The sequence below is a fragment of the Protopterus annectens genome, chromosome 14.part0, assembly GCF_019279795.1.
Source record: "Protopterus annectens isolate FY-2018-M chromosome 14.part0, PAN1.0, whole genome shotgun sequence".
In the NCBI taxonomy this organism is placed as follows: domain Eukaryota; kingdom Metazoa; phylum Chordata; order Ceratodontiformes; family Protopteridae; genus Protopterus; species Protopterus annectens.
The window spans coordinates 183,912,775-183,933,810 of NC_056748.1; the positions used below are offsets into that span (position 1 = coordinate 183,912,775).

The window sequence follows — 21,036 nt, forward strand, 5'->3', positions numbered from 1 at the left end:
CCTCCAGCATGTCCTATTCATACTTGTGCCAAGGTTTAAGTCTTTAGCTCTTGTGGTCTTGATGGATTTGGATTTTTTGAGGTGGAGCATGTCCATCAGATCCTGATTGGACATGGCCTTGTACGTCAGGCAGAGATCACCTCTGAGCAGGCGGTATGCTACTAAATAGAGCTGAAGTTTCTTTAGTCTGGCAGAATAAGACATATGTTGGAGACCCTTGATCCTCTTGGTGAGGTACTTTTGTGGTCTCTCCAGCTGTTGCAAATGCCGGGTGAGGTACATACCAAATGGGGCATTGTACTCAATCATGGGTCTGATGAGGGAGGAGTATAGGGGTACAATGACATCCTTGGATCTGGATGTGAATCCCTAGATGATGAGGTGTGCAAGGTAGAATGTTTTTCTAACCACTTTGGCAATGTGGGAGTCAAATGAGAGGTCGCTGTCGACTTGGGTCCCAAGGTCTCTGATTACTTTTTCCGTACTCAGTGGGTTGCTGTCTATGTGATAATTTGTGGGTATGTTGTTTTTCCCAAAGGGGATGACTATACATTTTTTGGCATTTAGTTTAAGGCCGTGACTCCGGCACCAGTTGTCCGTTTCTGTGAGGCCTTTTTGCAGGATGTATGTGTCTGCTGGTGTATCAACTATGGCGCCTAGTTTGCAGTCATCTGCAAACTTTGTCAGCCGCAGCCCTCCCATGTTTGCTTTAACATCTGAGAAATAAATGCCGAACAAGAGGGGTCCCAGGACAGACTCCTGTGGGACACCACTTGTGACTGGCTTTGAGTCTGACATTGCTCCAGCGATTTTAACTTTATGGGTTCTGTCCTTTAGCCAGTTTGCAACCCATCTAGTGACATAAGGGTTTACGTTTAAGCTGTTGAGCTTATCTATGATGCCTGAGTGGGGTATTGTGTCGAAGGCCTTAACCAAGTCCAGGTAGGCTGTATGGACTGCTTTGCCCTCATCAATGGCTCTAGTGACTGTTTCGAAAAAGTCAACCAGGTTCAAAAGGCAGGATCTGCCCTTTACAAAGCCGAACTGGGTGGGGTCAAGTGTCTGTAGGTCCCCTATGTCTCTGTTTATGAGTTCCATAATGATTCTTTCCATAGCTTTGCAGACCAAGCTGGTTCAACTTATGGGGCGGTAGTTTCCAGGCTCTGTAGAGACACCCCCTTTGTGGAGTGGGACCACTGTTGCTGTACGCCAGTGTTCAGGTACATATCCCGAAGTAAGGCTAAGGTTAAATAGCATTTTTATGTTCATAGATTCATAGGTTCATACTAGGCTATCTGCCCTAGGGCATTTATAAGCCTAGCCAGAGTGTGTTTGGCTTTCGCCACCCATTTTAAATTAATTTTGCTATGCCCTTTTTCGAGGTTAGTATACTGTGCCTCTGTCTAACAGTGACACAGAAGTGATACCCGGGATAAACCTACGATCTCCCATCCACTCATCAAGATTCCTCTTGAAGAGAGTCAATGAGGGACTCTGCCTAACCTGGACTGGGATTTTATTCCAGAGTGAAGGGAGCCTCTGGGTTATGAATCTGTTCCTCCAGCATGTCCTATTTATTTCACTGCTGAGGTTCAAGTCTCTCGAGCGTGTAGCTCGATGGGATTTGGATTTTTTGAGGTGCAGCATGTCCCTTAATTCCGGGTTGGACATGGCCTTATACGTCAGGCACAGGTCACCTCTGAGCAGGCGGTATGCCACTGAGTAGAGCTGGAGTTTCTTTAACCGGCCAGCATATGGCATCTGTTTGAGCCCTTTGATCCTCTTGGTGAGGTACTTTTGGGGTCTTTCCAGTTGCTGCAGGTGTTTGGTAAGGTACATCCCAAAAGGGGCATTGTACTCGATTATGGGCCTGATGAGGGATGAGTAAAGAGGCACGATGACCTCCCCTAATCTAGATGTGAAGCCCTTCATGATTAGGTGGGCTATATAAAATGTTTTTCTAACCACTTTGGCCACGTGGTTGTCAAATGAGAGATTGCTATCAACTTGGGTCCCCAGGTCCCTAATTACTTCTTCTGTACTTAATGGATTACCACCTATGTGGTAATTTGTGGGCACTTTGTTTTTGCCAAAGGGGATGACTATACACTTTTGGCGTTTAGCTTGAGGCCATGGCTCTGGCACCAGTTGTCTGTTTCTATGAGGCCCTTTTGGAGGATGCTTGTGTCGGCTGGAGAGTCGATTATGGCGCCCAGTTTGCAGTCATCTGCGAACTTGGTCAGCCACAGTCCTTCCGTGTTGGCCTGTACCTCCAAGAAATATATACCAAACAAGAGAGGTCCCAGGACTGAGCCTTGTGGGATGCCACTTGTAACTGGTTTGGAGTCTGACATGGCTCCAGCAATTCTAACCATGTGGGTTCTGTCCTTGAGCCAGTTTGCAACCCATCTAGTGACATAGGGGTTTATATTTAAGCTGGCGAGCTTATCTATAATGCCCGAGTGGGGTATTGTATCGAAGGCTTTTGCGAGGTCCAGATAGGCTGTGTGGACCACCTTCCCTTCGTCAATGGCCTTGGTGACTGTTTCAAAGAAGTCAACCAGGTTTAAGAGGCAGGATCTGCCCTTAACAAAGCCAAACTGGGTAGGATCCAGTGTCTGTAGGTCCCCAATATCTTTATTTATGAGGTCCATGATGATCCTTTCCATAGCTTTGCAGACCAAGCTAGTCAGGCTTATCGGGCGATAGTTTCCAGGGTCCGTTGAGGCACCACCTTTGTGGAGAGGGACCACTGTTGCTGTACGCCACTTTTGGGTACATATCCTGTAGTAAGGCTGAGACTGAACAGTAGTTTTATGTTTGGGTTTAGCTCTTCTTGGAGTTCATGTAGGACACAGCCTGGGACACCGTCTGGTCCCATTGATGCTGTGTTTTTGCTTTGGAGAGGCGGCTCCCACCTGAGCATCTGAGATGTCAGGGGCAGCACTCTGCTGGGATAGATATTTGCCCTTTGCTGGGGAGTGGGAGAAGTTTGCACTGAACCTGTCAGCTAGGATGTTGGCAATGTCTGTGGGATCAGTGTACTTTTTGTCATTTTGGACTAATTCTGTGCATATCTGGGAATTCCCACCCAGGTTCCTAACATAACTAAAGAAAGCCTTGTGATTATCCTTAGTGTCCTGTGCAATTTTTCTCTCGAAGCTGGCCTTTGACGATTTTATGAGTGCCCTTAGATTTTTGCTAATACTGATCAGAGATGCCTTCCCTTTTTGGGATTTTGCTCTATCATGTAGTAGCTTCCTCCTTCTATTGTATAGTTTGTTTATGGCTGGGGTCCACCAGACAGGTCGTCTGCCTTTGGAGGATTGGGTCTTGGTTTTATTTGGGATTGCATGATCCATGCATTCCTGAAGGTGTTCATAGAATGCATTTATAAAGGATTCTGCGGTCTGGGCCGTATTTTCCACAGGCATGGGGGCTTTGAAGGATTCCACCTCGGTTTTGAGGAGTGTGAAATTTGCTTTAGAGAAGTTTTTCACTGTGGTTTTCTGGGCAGGGGGTGGGGTCGGGATGTGAATACCCAGTGAGATCAGTTTATGGTCTGATCTTACCAGTGAGGGATACACTTCTGGTCTGGAGCATAGAGTCCCCATGTTGGTGATGATCAGGTCCAGTATGTTTTCCCCTCTTGTGGGAGTGGTAACAAGTTGTTCCATAGCATTTGAGTTTATGAATTCTAGGAACCTTTGGGCAAGGGTGTTGGCGCTAGAGTAATGCTCCCAGTCTATATTTGGGTAGTTGAAGTCGCCCAATATAATGGTGTTCGGAGAGACCTTCATATTTTCCAGTGTTCTCAGGAAGGCCGAGTGGGGTTCCTGGGTTTGGGAGGGTGGTCTGTAGCAGGCTATAAACTGGAAGGCAGTTTTACCCACTGTTAGTTGCACATGGATAGTCTCTGATGCTTCGTGCTTTGCCACCAACCTGGAGGTGTGGGTATCTTTGATGAATATCAATACTCCCTCTCCTTTTGTGGTTCGGTCCAAGTTTTGGGGCCGAAAAGCATGGTATGAGGTATAACCTGGTAGTGCTGGGGTGCTCTCGGGAGTCCTGAACCAGGTTTCTGTTACTGCACAGATATCGATGTTCTCCATGCTAAGGAGAGTTTCGAGTGCGTGCATCTTGAGGTTTAGACTTCTAGCGTTGAGTAGCATTACTCTTAGTTTCTTATCCCTTGTGATACCTATGGAGGTGGGTTTGTCTTTTGAGCCTTGCCTAAAAAAGGCACTATGGGGTAGCAAGAGCCTTTGCCAATATCCGAAGCCCAGGGTGACAGGTGCAAGCCGTCCCTAGCAAAGCATCGTGGCTTGTCGTGCATATCATCCCAAGCTGACAGGCATTGGATCCCCTTTGAATGACACCAATACTTAAGCCAATTGTTGAAATTGATCATCTTGTCTTCATATTGTGGCATCATTCTTGGTGAGGGTAAGATGCTACTCAAGGTCAGGGTCATACCAGCCTGGGCTACATGCTCAGAGAGCTCCTCTATGTCTCTTTTCATGTAGTCCAGGGAGGTACGTCTCAGGTCATTCACACCAGCATGGACAATGACTGAGTCATATTTGTACTTGCCTTGGAGTGACCTGAGTGCTTGTGTTATGTGGCGGATCCTAGCGCCAGACAGGCTGCTCACCGTGACCTTCTCCTTGTTCAGCCTGGTGAGCGGGACGTCAGTGTGCCTGACGATAGAGTCACCTATTACAAGTGTATCAGGTGTGTTGTTTAGCCTTAAGGGCTGTGACTGTTCGGCACACTGGCTTTGTGAGATATGTGTTGCACGTGTTTTGTTTTGGGATAGCGGTTGCTTGGATGTCTGCTTTGGAGGTCTCTGCTGCTTAGGCAGATCTTTATTTAGAGCCTCCGAGTATGTTTTTGTGTGATTATGTGTTTGGTTTGCTGTCGTGGTAGGTCTATGTGAGACTGGAATTGTAGTGAGTGTGGTTTCCTTCTCCTCCTGACTGGTTATGCCAGTACTGAGTTGAGAGAGCTTAGCCTCCAGTTTGGCTATATGGTTGCATCTCTCACATGTGTTGGAATTTTTTGGGATGAGGAGAGGGTTGTCTGTGTACATGAGGCAGTTGTAACATTGCCTCAAGATTCCCATATTCACCAGCTGGACCGGAGAGGAGATTGACAACTGACCTTTGGACATGCTGGAATAATATTGGGAATTCCTTTATAATTGAAAACAAGGGCCAATGGGGAGCGAGGGTGTAGTGCTTTTAATTTTTAGTGCTGACTTATAATTGCTTTAGTGAGCAAGTGCCAGGTAACAAGTGCAATGTGTTACAGGTAACTTAAATGCAAAAACGACAAACAGTAACTTTCTTTCAAGCGAAACAAGGAAATAAGTACAGTAAGCAATGCAGATATCACTAGGGATCCACAGAAGCTGAGAAGCCGTTTTAGGTGGAATTAGCGTTCCAGGAAATAACAAGCATACAAACAAAGCTAGATTCAGCAGGCCTGGATCTAGTCTGTGCTACAGCAAACAAGGTGTACCAATTTCAGTAAGATACAGTTCAAATATTCAGGCACTATAAACCTTTAACCAGAAATTCCCAGCTCAGAAGGGCAGAGTCCAGCCTCTCCTCCCACAAGAGTGCAGACCACGAACCTTCTTAATGTAAAATAACTGGCCTGAAGCCCAAGTGCTTAAACCAGAGCTAATACACTTTAAGAATAACAGACACTGAGCTCTCAATCAGCAGTTCCCAACTTAGGATGAAAGCTACCTGTCCTGCCACCACAGTGCATGCCACAAACCTTCCTAATGTAGAACAACTGGTCTGAAGCCCAAGTGCTTAATCCAAAAGACTTAGAATGATAGCTACACTTTAACCAAGTTACTACCAAGCAGTAATAAATACAACTGAATACTTTAAATAATGCCTGGATTAGTGCTCAAGTTATACAAACAAAGCTAGATTCAGCAGGCCTGGATGTAGTCTATGCTACAGCAAACAATGTGTACCAATTTCAGTAAGAAGAAATTCAGATATGCATGCACTATAAGCCTTCAACCAGAAATTCCCAGCTCAGAAGGGCAGAGTCCAGCCTCTCCTCCCACAAGAGTGCAGACCACGAAACCCTCTTAATGTAAAATAACTGGCCTGAAAACCCAAGTGCTTAAACCAGAATTAATATACTTTTAGAATAACAGACACTGAGCCCTCAATCAGCAGTTCCCAACTTAGAAGGATGTAAGCTACCTGTTCTGCCACTACAGTGCAGACCACAATCCCTCTCAATGTAAAACAACTGGTCTGAAGCCCAAGTGTTTAAACTAAAAGGCTTAGAATGAGTTACACCAAGCAGTAATAAATACAATTGAGAACGTTTAAGATTACGCAAAAGCAAAATAAAGTAGGAAGAAACACAAGTACAGTAAAAGCAGAAGATTTTTTTTTTTTTTTTTTTTTAGAAAAGTAGCAAAAGCAGTAGTAAATACAATTCTCATGCAGTGCAAGCTGGCACACTTGAATATGTAGCAATTTTAGTCCACACACAGTTTGAAAAAATGTAATTAAATTAAAAAGGACAAAAAGCAAGTGCAGAAAGGGTTTATTAGGTAGAATGCGGTAAAGAGATGTCCTGGGGGAGTGTCTTAGATCAAATCTACAGTGGGGCGGGCACTGCAAACGCCACCAAATTTAAAGTACTACCAAGAATAGGGAGGGGGGCGTGGGGGAACAGTTTAAACACAGATGTAAGGAATGTGCAAAATATAAAAAAATATATATACTGTTTTCTATAGATTTGCAGAGCAGTAAGACACAGATATCAAGCAGACAATTTAGCTCTATAATACAGAATAACACAGAAAATATACTCAGCTCTATAAACTTGAAGATAGTTCTGTAAGGCTGTCTCTCAAACTAAGGTTCCAGTTTGAATACAGGTTGTTAATTAAAAGGAGACACAGCACTAGCTAAATTATATCAGCTGAAAAACAAGGCAGGAAATGAGGGGGGGGGTGGGGTAACAGTTTCAACACAGATGTAAGGAATGTGCAAATTATAAAAAATATATATACTGTTTTCTATAGATTTGCAGATCAGTAAGAGACAGATATCAAGCAGACATTTTAGCTCTATAATACAGAATAACACAGAAAATATACTCAGCTCTATAAACTTGAAGATAGTTCTGTAAGGCTGTCTCTCAAACTAAGGTCCCAGTTTGAATACAGGTTGTTAATTAAAAGGAGACACAGCACTAGCTAAATTAGCTAAATTATATCAGCTGAAAGACAAGGCAGGAAATGAGGGGGGGTGGGGGAACAGTTTCAACACAGATGTAAGGAATGTGCAAATTATAAAAAAATATATATACTGTTTTCTATAGATTTGCAGAGCAGTACGACACAGATATCAAGCAGACAATTTAGCTCTATAATACAGAATAACACAGAAAATATACTCAGCTCTATAAACTTGAAGATAGTTCTGTAAGGCTGTCTCTCAAACTACGGTTCCAGTTTGAATACAGGTTGTTAATTAAAAGGAGACACAGCACTAGCTAAATTATATCAGCTGAAAAACAAGGCAGGAAATGAGGGGGTGGGGGACAGTTTCAACACAGATGTAAGGAATGTGCAAATTATAAAAAAATATATATATTGTTTTCTATAGATTTGCAGAGCAGTAAGACACAGATATCAAGCAGACAATTTAGCTCTATAATACAGAATAACACAGAAAATATACTCAGCTCTATAAACTTGAAGATAGTTCTGTAAGGCTGTCTCTCAAACTAAGGTTCCAGTTTGAATACAGGTTGCTAATTAAAAGGAGACACAGCACTAGCTAAATTATATCAGCTGAAAGACAAGGCAGGAAATGAGGGGGGGGAACAGTTTCATCACAGATGTAAGGAATGTGCAAATTATAAAAAAATATATATACTGTTTTCTATAGATTTCCAGAGCAGTAAGACACAGATATCAAGCAGACAATTTAGCTCTATAATACAGAATAACACAGAAAATATACTCAGCTCTATAAACTTGAAGATAGTTCTGTAAGGCTGTCTCTCAAACTAAGGTTCCAGTTTGAATACAGGTTGTTAATTAAAAGGAGACACAGCACTAGCTAAGTTATATCAGCTGAAAGACAAGGCAGGAAATGAGGGGGTGGGGAACAGTTTCAACACAGATGTAAGGAATGTGCAAATTATAAAAAATATATATACTGTTTTCTATAGATTTGCAGAGCAGTAAGACACAGATATCAAGCAGACAATTTAGCTCTATAATACAGAATAACACAGAAAATATACTCAGCTCTATAAACTTGAAGATAGTTCTGTAAGGCTGTCTCTCAAACTAAGGTTCCAGTTTGAATACAGGTTGTTAATTAAAAGGAGACACAGCACTAGCTAAATTATATCAGCTGAAAGACAAGGCAGGAAATGAGGGGGTGTGGGGGAACAGTTTCAACACAGATGTAAGGAATGTGCAAATTATAAAAAAATATATATACTGTTTTCTATAGATTTGCAGAGCAGTAAGACACATATCAAGCAGACAATTTAGCTCTATAATACAGAATAACACAGAAAATATACGCAGCTCTATAAACTTGAAGATAGTTCTGTAAGGCTATCTCTCAAACTAAGGTTCCAGTTTGAATACAGGTTGTTAATTAAAAGGAGACGCAGCACTAGCTAAATTATATCAGCTGAAAGACAAGGCAGGAAATGAGGGGGGTGGGGGAACAGTTTCAACACAGATGTAAGGAATGTGCAAATTATAAAAAATATATATACTGTTTTCTATAGATTTGCAGAGCAGTAAGACACAGATATCAAGCAGAAAATTTAGCTCTATAATACAGAATAACACAGAAAATATACTCAGCTCTATAAACTTGAAGATAGTTCTGTAAGGCTGTCTCTCAAACTAAGGTTCCAGTTTGAATACAGGTTGTTAATTAAAAGGAGACACAGCACTAGCTAAATTATATCAGCTGAAAGACAAGGCAGGAAATGAGGGGGTGGGGAACAGTTTCAACACAGATGTAAGGAATGTGCAAATTATAAAAAATATATATACTGTTTTCTATAGATTTGCAGAGCAGTAAGACACAGATATCAAGCAGACAATTTAGCTCTATAATACAGAATAACACAGAAAATATACGCAGCTCTATAAACTTGAAGATAGTTCTGTAAGGCTGTCTCTCAAACTAAGGTTCCAGTTTGAATACAGGTTGTTAATTAAAAGGAGACGCAGCACTAGCTAAATTATATCAGCTGAAAGACAAGGCAGGAAATGAGGGGTGGGGAACAGTTTCAACACAGATGTAAGGAATGTGCAAATTATAAAAAATATATATACTGTTTTCTATAGATTTGCAGAGCAGTAAGACACAGATATCAAGCAGAAAATTTAGCTCTATAATACAGAATAACACAGAAAATATACTCAGCTCTATAAACTTGAAGATAGTTCTGTAAGGCTGTCTCTCAAACTAAGGTTCCAGTTTGAATACAGGTTGTTAATTAAAAGGAGACACAGCACTAGCTAAATTATATCAGCTGAAAGACAAGGCAGGAAATGAGGGGGTGGGGAACAGTTTCAACACAGATGTAAGGAATGTGCAAATTATAAAAAATATATATACTGTTTTCTATAGATTTGCAGAGCAGTAAGACACAGATATCAAGCAGACAATTTAGCTCTATAATACAGAATAACACAGAAAATATACTCACCTCTATAAACTTGAAGATAGTTCTGTAAGGCTGTCTCTCAAACTAAGGTTCCAGTTTGAATACAGGTTGTTAATTAAAAGGAGACACAGCACTAGCTAAATTATATCAGCTGAAAGACAAGGCAGGAAATGAGGGGGTGGGGTGGGGGAACAGTTTCAACACAGATGTAAGGAATGTGCAAATTATAAAAAATATATATACTGTTTTCTATAGATTTGCAGAGCAGTAAGATACAGATATCAAGCAAACAATTTAGCTCTATAATACAGAATAACACAGAAAATATACTCAGCTCTATAAACTTGAAGATAGTTCTGTAAGGCTGTCTCTCAAACTAAGGTTCCAGTTTGAATACAGGTTGTTAATTAAAAGGAGACACAGCACTAGCTAAATTATATCAGCTGAAAGACAAGGCAGAAAATGAGGGGGGTGGGGGAACAGTTTCAACACAGATGTAAGGAATGTGTAAATTATAAAAAAAATGTATATACTGTTTTCTATAGATTTGCAGAGCAGTAAGACACAGATATCAAGCAGACAATTTAGCTCTGTAATACAGAATAACACAGAAAATATACTCAGCTCTATAAACTTGAAGATAGTTCTGTAAGGCTGTCTCTCAAACTAAGGTTCCAGTTTGAATACAGGTTGTTAATTAAAAGGAGACACAGCACTAGCTAAATTATATCAGCTGAAAGGCAAGGCAGGAAATGAGGGGGGTGGGGGAACAGTTTCAACACAGATGTAAGGAATGTGCAAATTATAAAAAAATATATATACTGTTTTCTGTAGATTTGCAGAGCAGTAAGACACAGATATCAAGCAGACAATTTAGCTCTGTAATACAGAATAACACAGAAAATATACTCAGCTCTATAAACTTGAAGATAGTTCTGTAAGACTGTCTCTCAAACTAAGGTTCCAGTTTGAATACAGGTTGTTAATTAAAAGGAGACACAGCACTAGCTAAATTATATCAGCTGAAAGGCAAGGCAGGAAATGAGGGGGGTGGGGGAACAGTTTCAACACAGATGTAAGGAATGTGCAAATTATAAAAATATATATATACTGTTTTCTATAGATTTGCAGAGCAGTAAGACACAGCTATCAAGCAGACAATTTAGCTCTATAATACAGAATAACACAGAAAATATACTCAGCTCTATAAAATTGAAGATAGTTCTGTAAGGCTGTCTCTCAAACTAAGGTTCCAGTTTGAATACAGGTTGTTAATTAAAAGGAGACACGGCACTAGCTAAATTATATCTGCTGAAAGACAAGGCAGGAAATGAGGGTGGGGGGGGTGGCGGAACAATTTCAACACAGATGTAAGGAATGTGCAAATTATAAAAAATATATATACTGTTTTCTATAGATTTGCAGAGCAGTAAGACACAGATATCAAGCAGACAATTTAGCTCTATAATACAGAATAACACAGAAAATATACTCAGCTCTATAAACTTGAAGATAGTTCTGTAAGGCTCTCTCTCAAACTAAGGTTCCAGTTTGAATACAGGTTGTTTATTAAAAGGAGACACAGCACTAGCTAAATTATATCAGCTGAAAGACAAGGCAGGACATGAGGGGGGTGGGGGAACAGTTTCAACACAGATGTAAGGAATGTACAAATTATAAAAAAATATATATACAGTTTTCTATAGATTTGCAGAGCAGTAAGACACAGATATCAAGCAGACAATTTAGCTCTATAATACAGAATAACACAGAAAATATACTCAGCTCTATAAACTTGAAGATAGTTCTGTAAGGCTGTCTCTCAAACTAAGGTTCCAGTTTGAATACAGGTTGTTAATTAAAAGGAGACACAGCAATAGCTAAGTTATATCAGCTGAAAGACAAGGCAGGAAATGAGGGGGTGGGGAACAGTTTCAACACAGATGTAAGGAATGTGCAAATTATAAAAAAATATATATACTGTTTTCTATAGATTTGCAGAGCAGTAAGATACAGATATCAAGCAAACAATTTAGCTCTATAATACAGAATAACACAGAAAATATACTCAGCTCTATAAACTTGAAGATAGTTCTGTAAGGCTGTCTCTCAAACTAAGGTTCCAGTTTGAATACAGGTTGTTAATTAAAAGGAGACACAGCACTAGCTAAATTATATCAGCTGAAAGACAAGGCAGGAAATGAGGGGGGTGGGGGTGGGGAACAGTTTCAACACAGATGTAAGGAATGTGCAAATTATAAAAAAATATATATACTGTTTTCTATAGATTTGCAGAGCAGTAAGATACAGATATCAAGCAAACAATTTAGCTCTATAATACAGAATAACACAGAAAATATACTCAGCTCTATAAACTTGAAGATAGTTCTGTAAGGCTGTCTCTCAAACTAAGGTTCCAGTTTGAATACAGGTTGTTAATTAAAAGGGGACACAGCACTAGCTAAATTATATCAGCTGAAAGACAAGGCAGAAAATGAGGGGGGTGGGGGAACAGTTTCAACACAGATGTAAGGAATGTGTAAATTATAAAAAAATATATATATACTGTTTTCTATAGATTTGCAGAGCAGTAAGACACCGATATCAAGCAGACAATTTAGCTCTGTAATACAGAATAACACAGAAAATATACTCAGCTCTATAAACTTGAAGATAGTTCTGTAAGGCTATCTCTCAAACTAAGGTTCCAGTTTGAATACAGGTTGTTTATTAAAAGGAGACACAGCACTAGCTAAATTATATCAGCTGAAAGACAAGGCAGGACATGAGGGGGGTGGGGGAACAGTTTCAACACAGATGTAAGGAATGTACAAATTATAAAAAAATATATATACAGTTTTCTATAGATTTGCAGAGCAGTAAGACACAGATATCAAGCAGACAATTTAGCTCTATAATACAGAATAACACAGAAAATATACTCAGCTCTATAAACTTGAAGATAGTTCTGTAAGGCTGTCTCTCAAACTAAGGTTCCAGTTTGAATACAGGTTGTTAATTGTGGGTTTAGCTCCTCTTGGAGTTCACATAACACGCAACCCGGGATACCGTCAGGTCCCATTGATGCTGTGTTTTTAGCTTTGTTTAGGGCGGTTCTCACTTGGACATCTGAGATGACAGGGAGATTACATTCAGCTGGGATAAGTATTTCTTCTTTTGGGGGTGAAGGAGGGGAGAAATTTGCACTGAACCTGTCAGCCAGAATGTTGGCAATATCTGTGGGTTCAGTGTATTTTTTGTTGTTGTGAACCAACTCTGAGCATATCTGAGGGTTTCCGCCCAGGTTTCTAACATAGCTGAAGAAAGCTTTGTGGTTATCTTTAGTGTCCTTAGTGATTTTTCTCTCAAAGTTGGCCTTGGATGTTTTTATGAGAGAACGTAGTTTTCTGCTAATGTTGATCAGAGATGTCTTCCTTCGTGGGATTTTGCTCTGACGTGCAGTAGCTTCCTTCTTTTGTTATACAATTTGTTAATGGCTGAGGTCCACCAGACAGGACGCTTGCCTTTGGTGGAGAGGGACTTGGATTTATTTGGGATTGCATGATCCATGCATTCTTGGAGATGTCCATAGAAAGCATTTGTGAAGGATTCGGCATTGTGGGATGTGGTATCCACTGGCACAGTGGGCTTAAAGGATACCATCTCAGTCTTAAGAAGAGTGAAGTCTGCTTTTGAGAAGTTTTTCACTGTGGTCTTTTGTGCTGGGGTGGAGGTGGGATATGTATATCCAGGGTGATTAGTTTGTGGTCAGATCTCACTAGTGAGGGTATACTTCCGAGCTGGAGCATTTTGTCCCCATGTTTGTGATGATCAGGTCTAGTATATTATCTCCCCTAGTGGGAGAGGTGAGTAGTTGTTCCAGTGCATTTGAATTTATGAATTCCAGGAACCTTTGGGCTAGGGTATTAGGGCTAGAATAATGTACCCAATCTATGTTTGGGTAGTTGAAGTCTCCCATTATGTTGGTATTTTGTGATACATTCATATCCTCCAATGTCTTCAGGAAGGCTGAGTGGGGTTCTTGAGATTGTGAGGGTGGTCTGTAACATGCTACCAGTTGTATAGCAGTTTTGCCTATGGTTAGTTGCACCTGTATGGTCTCTGATGCTTCATGTGTTGCTACTAACCTGGAGGTGTGGGTGTCCTTGATGAATATGGACACTCCCCCTCCCTTTGTGGTTCGGCCCGGGTTTTGGGGCCAAAAAGCATGATACGAGGTATAGCCTGGTAGCGCTGGGGTGCTTTCAGGAGCCTTGAACCAGGTTTCAGTTACTGCACAGACGTCGATGTTCTCCATGCTGAGGAGTGCATCAAGTGCCTGCATCTTGAGATTTAGACTTCTGGCATTGAGTAGCATTACCCTTAGTTTTTTTCCATTTTTGTTTTCTAAGGAGGTGGGTTTGTCTTTTGAGCCTTGCCTAAAAAAGGCACTATGGGGGTGGCAAGAGCCTTAGCCAATATCCGGAAGCCCAGTGGTGACAGGTGTAAGCCATCTTTGTGAAGCAGCGTGGCTTGTCCAACATGTCATCCCAGGCAGACAGACATTGGATCCCCTTAGAATGATACCAGTACTTGAGCCAGTTATTAAAGCTGATCATCTTGTCTTTGTATTGTGGTACCATTCTTGGTGAGGGCAAGATGCTGCTCAGGGTCAGGGTCATACCAGCCTGGGCTACATAATCGGAGAGCTCCTCTATGTCTCTTTTCATGTAGTCCAGGGAAGTACGTCTCAGGTCATTCACACCAGCATGGACAATGACGGAGTCATATTTGTACTTGTAGTCCTATCTCACCTTCATTCTTACATATGGGATTGGCTCTGACTCAACCTATTTACAAGCTGGAAGTCTTCTAGTTGGCTCGTGGCTAGGTAGGTATCCCATGGTGCACCAGTCCTATCCCCAGATCTCATTTGCCATGTCGATGAGTTTGGTTGTGCTTCTCTTTGGCTCTTGCTAAGTTTTTTGAATTATTCAAAATGTTTGTAATTTCTTGTCTATCCTGTTATATCATAGTTTAGAATAGTTACCTTTATAATTGCGCCTTTGTGTGCAATTTTTTGGTAACTGGCCTTTTGGCTTGATTGTATTGGTATCCTGTGTGCTGTTTTTCATGTTATTCATAGTTTAGTATTTGTAGGCGCCTTTTGCGCTTAGTTAGGTGTGTGTGTTTACTAGGTATTAGTCTAAGTTTTTGGCAGATTTCCGCTTGCTAAATTGTTAGCGTAGTTAACAGAACGAGGTTCTGTTCTGTTTTGATTCTTTAGTCATAAGCTTTATTAGTGGTGTTGTCAGAACACGGTTCTGTTTTTCTTATTAAATATATTGAAAGTTTCACTGTATTCTTGTTTGAGTGTGTGACTTCCTGCCTTTGTCTCTTAACTAGGTCTGGTTTTGTTAGAAGGCCTAGTTGTTTTCCGTTCCCCTCCTTGCCTGGGCAAGGCCCATTTAAGTTAGAGGACCTAGTCCTCGTGGTGTCTTTCTCTTTCCTGCAGGGCTAGGCCTGTTTAAATTAGAGGACCTAGTCCACCCCTTTTCTTCTTTCTGTGTGTGTGCCCATCTCTGTGAGAATGTCCAAAGTTAGTAAGGACCATAAGCCATCTGGCTTCAAGAAATGTATTAAATGCTCACAGAAGATGTCCATCATGGATGTCCACAGTAACTGCGTTTACTGTCTAGGGGCCATTCATTTACAGGAAACCTGCTTATTTTGCCACTCTTTCAGTCCTAGGGTGTTGCCAGAACATAAGAATAAGCTCATTCTAAAAGGTCTTCTTAAACCGTCCTTTGAGGAAGATCTGGCTAGCTCTTCCTCTTCTTCTAGATCTCAGGGATCTAAAAAGGAAAAGTCCTCTAAGAGGCCCTCCCTGGCACCGGCTGGTGTCTTGGAGCCACCTCTTAAAGTCACGAAAACGGATGAGTCTTCTGCCTCTTCGGCTCCACAGAGCTTTGTGCCGATTGAGAGCACTGCTGTGACTACAGGGCCGGTTTCAAGTATTTCGGAGCTGACCACTGAGACCATTTCACGGAGCTGGTCTATGGATACTGTACCAGTCTCCCCTATATTGAAATCCCCAATACTTTAGAGATCTCGCTCTCCTACTCTGTCATCCAGGTCTTCCAGGAGTTTATTGGAAGATATGGAGAGGGTAGTGCTGAGACTGTTGAAGTCATCTGCTTTGCCCAAATTGCTGTTGGCTCCGATCCAGTTGGTTCTGGAGCCACTTGGGTCTGTTCAGCCCCCTTTGATCATTCCTCCTCTGGGCCATGGTGGTCTTTCGGAGTCGGAATGTTTGGTACCACTGGTGGAACCTTCGGCTCCAGCTCCCCCTCTGGCTGTTTCGGAGCCGAGTTCTGCTCAGATACTATCGGCACCATCCGTACTGTCTAGGGGCCGACGCTCCCCAGTCGGCCCCAACAGGGATGCTTGGAACCAAACTTCTTTGGTTCCGAGTCTTCCTCTCGGTGTGTCGGCGAGGGTGAGTACGGACCCTATGTCTGTCTCGGAGCCAATAGCTGTGGGGCCGACTGCATCCTCTGTCTCTTCAGAGCTGGTGAGGTCAGCATTCGAGATGACGAGGAGTGTGCTGTCCTGGTTGTCAGCTCCTACCAGAGGTAACGACACTCTTCCCCCTAAAGCACCTACTTCTGTCTCAGCTCCTACCCCCCCGTGGACAGCAGAGACCCTCAGCCTCAGGAGCCATCGGCTGGTGGCCCCCAGTCTTCCGAGACCTCTCTGGAATATCCTTCTGAGGAGCCCCCATGGAAGAAAACATGTAAGAGGAAGTATGTAGACTCCTAGGATGAGTCTCTGACCTCTGACACTGACCTCGAGGAGTCAGAAGGGTCCCCCAAGTCAACCTCTGATGATGTCTCCTTCGTAGACATCCTGGAAATCCTTAAACAGAGGTGCGGCTGGCCCACTGTTACTCCTTCTGATGAGGAGTCAGTGTACCTGAAGGCTTTCGGGTCTCAACCTTCAGCCTCTTGGGTGTCATCACCCTTCGATGAACTGATGGAGCAAGTTAGTCGAAAGGTGTGGGATACTCCTGATGCCGTGGAGCCAGTCCCCAGGAGACCAAATATTTTTCTGGAGGGCCAGAAAGAAACTTATTTTTTGTCTAAAGGTGTTCCTGTAGATGCCATGGTGGTGGCGGCGGCTGCTACTAAGAAGGTGCTAGCTGAGACTTCTTTTTCTGTTCATCCACTGAGTAAGGCGTCTTGAATGATGAACAGATACGGAAAGCGTATCTTTTCTTCAGCGGCATTTACCCTTAGATCGCTGAACTACCTTACTCACTTTACAAGGCTTCAGAGAGATCTCCTTAAAGAGTTAGGAGATTCTCTCCAAGGTTCATGTACTGAGGGAGTACCTGACAAGGTGACTGCCCAGTTGTCCACCTTGAACTCTATTGTCAACTCTTCCATACGGCTTATTTCGTATGCAGCCAATGGAGCGAGTAGAGCAGCGGTTTCAGGAATTTCCTTAAGGCGTCATTCCTGGATGCATTTGTGTAACTTTGCGGAACTGTTCAAGTCTACCTTTACCAACACCCCCTTCGACGGTTCCTCATTGTTTGGACCCAAGGTAAAGGACACACTCACCTGATGCGAGCAAGAAGGAAAAACACTCTCTGCCATGGGAGTTCATTTTACCTTTCCCTCTAGACCATACCCTAAGGGTCAGAGGGGCGGTAAGATGTGGTTCAAGAAGTCCCAGAGGTTTTTTCAGGGTGCACAGGGTGACTCCTCCTTCAGAGGCAGTGGAGGAGGAGGAAATGGTAGACGTCGCCCTATAGGTAGGGGCGGTCCGCAAACCAGGGAGGTCACGATTCCTTTCGGGGCCGGCCTTACCAACGCTCCTGATGTGGGGCTCAACTGTGCTTCTCTGGGGCTGGTCGGGGGTCGCATCTCTTTGTATCCAGAAGCCTGGCTGGGTATCACTCCAGACAAGTGGGTACAAAGAATTATTACCAGAGGTTATGTCATACCCTTTTCTCTTCCACCTTTTGTTCCCAAGAAGATCCCAGATGTTCCACCCAGTCACAGGTATCAGGCAACTGTGGAGGTCAACAAGTTGCTGTCAGAAAGAGTCATCCAAGCCATCCCAGCAGACCAAATAGGATCCAGAACTTACTCCAGATTCTTTTTAGTGCCAAAATGTACAGGGGACTGGAGGTCTATTCTGGACCTCAGCAGATTGAATGAATCAGTAAAGAAGGACAAGTTCCGGATGGTGACACTGCATTCTATACTCCTGTTGTTAGGGAAAGACAATTGGATGTGCTCAGTAGATCTCCAAGACACCTACTACCACATAAAAATGGACAAGGCATCGAGGAGTCATCTACACTTCTGGCTGGGAGTCAGTCATTACCAGTTTCGTGCTCTTCCCTTTGGTCTCACCACAGATCCCAGGGTGTTCACCAAATATATGCCAGTAGTGACAGCTCACCTGAGACGTTGAGGATTCCAAGTGTTTCCATATCTGGACGACTGGCTCTTGACCTTCCCAACCAGGCATCTACTTCTTCAGACCAGGGATGCTACTGTTCAGCTTTGTGCCCAGATGGGAATTTCTATAAATTGGGAAAAATCTGCCCTATTGCCTCTCAATCTGTGATTTTTATAGACGCAGAGATAGACACAGTAGACATGTTGGCTCGTCTTCCTGCCGAAAGGGCACATAATCTGGTTCTTCAAATTCGGCGTCTTCTCCCCTTACGAAAGGTCAAAGCCAAGACTATTCTGCAGCTTCTAGGGACCATGGCTTCCACCATATTACTAGTGCCACTAGCCAGGCTACACATGAGAATTCTTCAGTGGCACCTGTCGCCCCAGTGGTCCTTTCAGCACCTCCCATTATCTCATCACATTCTGCTGACAGAATCTTGCAAGAAGGACCTCCTTTATTGGACACTACCCAGTCATTTAACCATGGACACTTCATTTGTTCCTCACCAACCCGTTGCCACTGTGACCACGGATGCCTCACAGATAGGGTGGGGGGGGGCATTATCTTGGCAGGACTGTCCAAGGCACATGGCAAGATCACGAGGCTCACCTGCATATCAGCGTTCTAGAGATGATGGCGGTGCTCCTGGCATTGCAAGCACTCCCCGACCTTCTGCCTCTGGGGACTATTGCAATACAGTCAGACAATATGTCGGTAGTATGGTATATCAACAAACAGGGCGGAACCAAATCTTACCCACTCTGTCAAGAGGCCATGCTTGTTTGGAAATGGGCGATATCTTCCCAGCGTTTTCTGGTGGCAACGCACATTCCAGGGACAACCAACGTGATAGCCGACAAGCTCAGCAGTGCAATTCTTGTACTTCATGAGTGGTCTCTGTAAACAGGAAACAGCGGAACAGATTTTCCGCAGATGGGGACAGCCTTGCTGCGACCTCTTTGCCAGTCCAATCAATGCCAAATGCAGCAGCTACTTCTCCCTCACCTCCCCTCCGGGGGAGTCATTAAGAGACGCATTTATTCACGATTGGCCCCTGGGTCTCCTATATGCTTTTCCTTCCTTTCCTCTCATTCCACAGGTTATTCAGAAAGCAAAATGGCTGGGAAGCAAACTTATCCTCATTGCTCCTTACTGGACTCGTCAGGTTTGGTTCTCCTTTCTAGGGCCTCTTCTCCTGGATGATCCTTGGATCCTGGACCCAGTTCTAGATCTGTTGACTCAGATGTCAGGTTCACTTCATCCCTCCTTACACACCCTCAGTTTGACAGCATGGCTGCTCCAGTTCCATCCCTAGTCAGGCTTCATGACTTCTCACCCTCCGTGACTCATATCCTTATGTTTTCTCATAAACCTTCCACTAGGAGACTATATTCCAGTAAATGGAGAAGATTCTCTATCTGGCCTCCATTCCAGTGGTTTTGGAATTCCTGTCTGAGATTTTTCACCAGGAATCTGCGGCTGCCACTATCAGAGTTCAATTGGCAGCAATTTCCAATTTTCATCTAGGTTTTCAAGATTCTAATCTGATGTCACATAAGCTGTGCAAAACTTTCCTTGAAGGTGCCATTTTGTTAAGACCCACTTTTCAAGAACCTGTTGCCTCATGGGATTTAAATTTTGTGTTATCCAAATTAACTTCTCTGCCCCTTGAGCCTTCTCACTCATCCCTTTTGAAATTCCTGTCTTGGAAGACTTTGTTTCTGTTGGCTGTCACGTCGGCCAGACGGGTGTCAGAGCTGCAAGCATTGTCTGTAAAACCCCCTTATCTGATTTTTCACAAGGACAGGGTGTCCCTTTGTACTAATCCCTCTTTTGTCCCCAAGGTCTGTTCCCATGCCACCTTGAATCAATCCATAGAGCTTCCGGTGTTCTTTCCAAATCATTCCAACGCAGCTGAATACAGGTTTCACCAGCTGGATGTTCGTAGTCAATTACGTTTTTATTTGCACCAGACTAAGGAAATCAGATCAGTTATTCATTTTCTTCTCTGAAGCCAGGTCAGGCTTACCAGTTTCTAAAGTAACACACTCTAATTGGATATCTAGCTGTATAGCTTATGTTTACAATTCCGAGGGTAGACCTTTACCCTTTAAAATCAAGGCTCATTCTACCAGATCTCAGTCTACCTCTGCAGCCTTTCAAGCCAGGGTCTCACTTGATAATATTTGGGCGGCAGCTACGTGGGCTAACCCTCACACTTTTATTACTCATTACAAATTGGATTTAACCTCCAGGGGTAGAGCATCATTTGGTTTCACGGTACTTAGGAGTATTTTTCCTTGAGCCACCCAAGAATAAGGCACTAGGGACGCTGTCCTATATGTAAGAATGAAGGTGAGATAGGACTACAGAACATAAAGAAGTTATGTACTCACCATAACATTCCATGTTTGTAGTCCATCTCACCCTTCATTCTTACGAACCCACCCTCCTGCCCCCAGCCTGGAAGTACCTGGAGACAGAAAAATATTATTATTCTTTTTTTATGGAGACCTTTTTGTATTGGCTTCTTTGGTATATGTGTTATTATCTCTCCTAGTTAGCAGCAAACAAGATCTGGGGATTGTACTGGTGCACCATGGGATACCTACCTAGCCACAAGCCAACTAGAAGACTTCCAGCTTGTAAATAGGTCGAGTCGGAGCTGAGGATCGGCTCCGATCCCATATGTAAGAATGAAGGGTGAGATGGACTATAAACATGGAACGTTATGGTGAGTGCATAACTTCTTTTTTTGTTTGGCTGCTGTAATTGCAAGAAACTGTCTTGTGATGGCAGCCTTTTTTAAAAAAAAAATTTACCCCCCTTTGCTTGCCATCCTGCCACTCTTTGGCCCATTTGTTC

General features: G+C 42.9%; 1 protein-coding gene across 3 annotated transcripts in view; it reads left to right on the forward strand.

Annotated features, from left to right (window-relative positions):
- FAF1 (Fas associated factor 1) overlaps window positions 1–21,036 on the forward strand; it is a 5,915,525-nt gene that overhangs the window by 4,088,436 nt on the left and 1,806,053 nt on the right. The gene's annotated exons all lie outside the window — the stretch shown is intronic.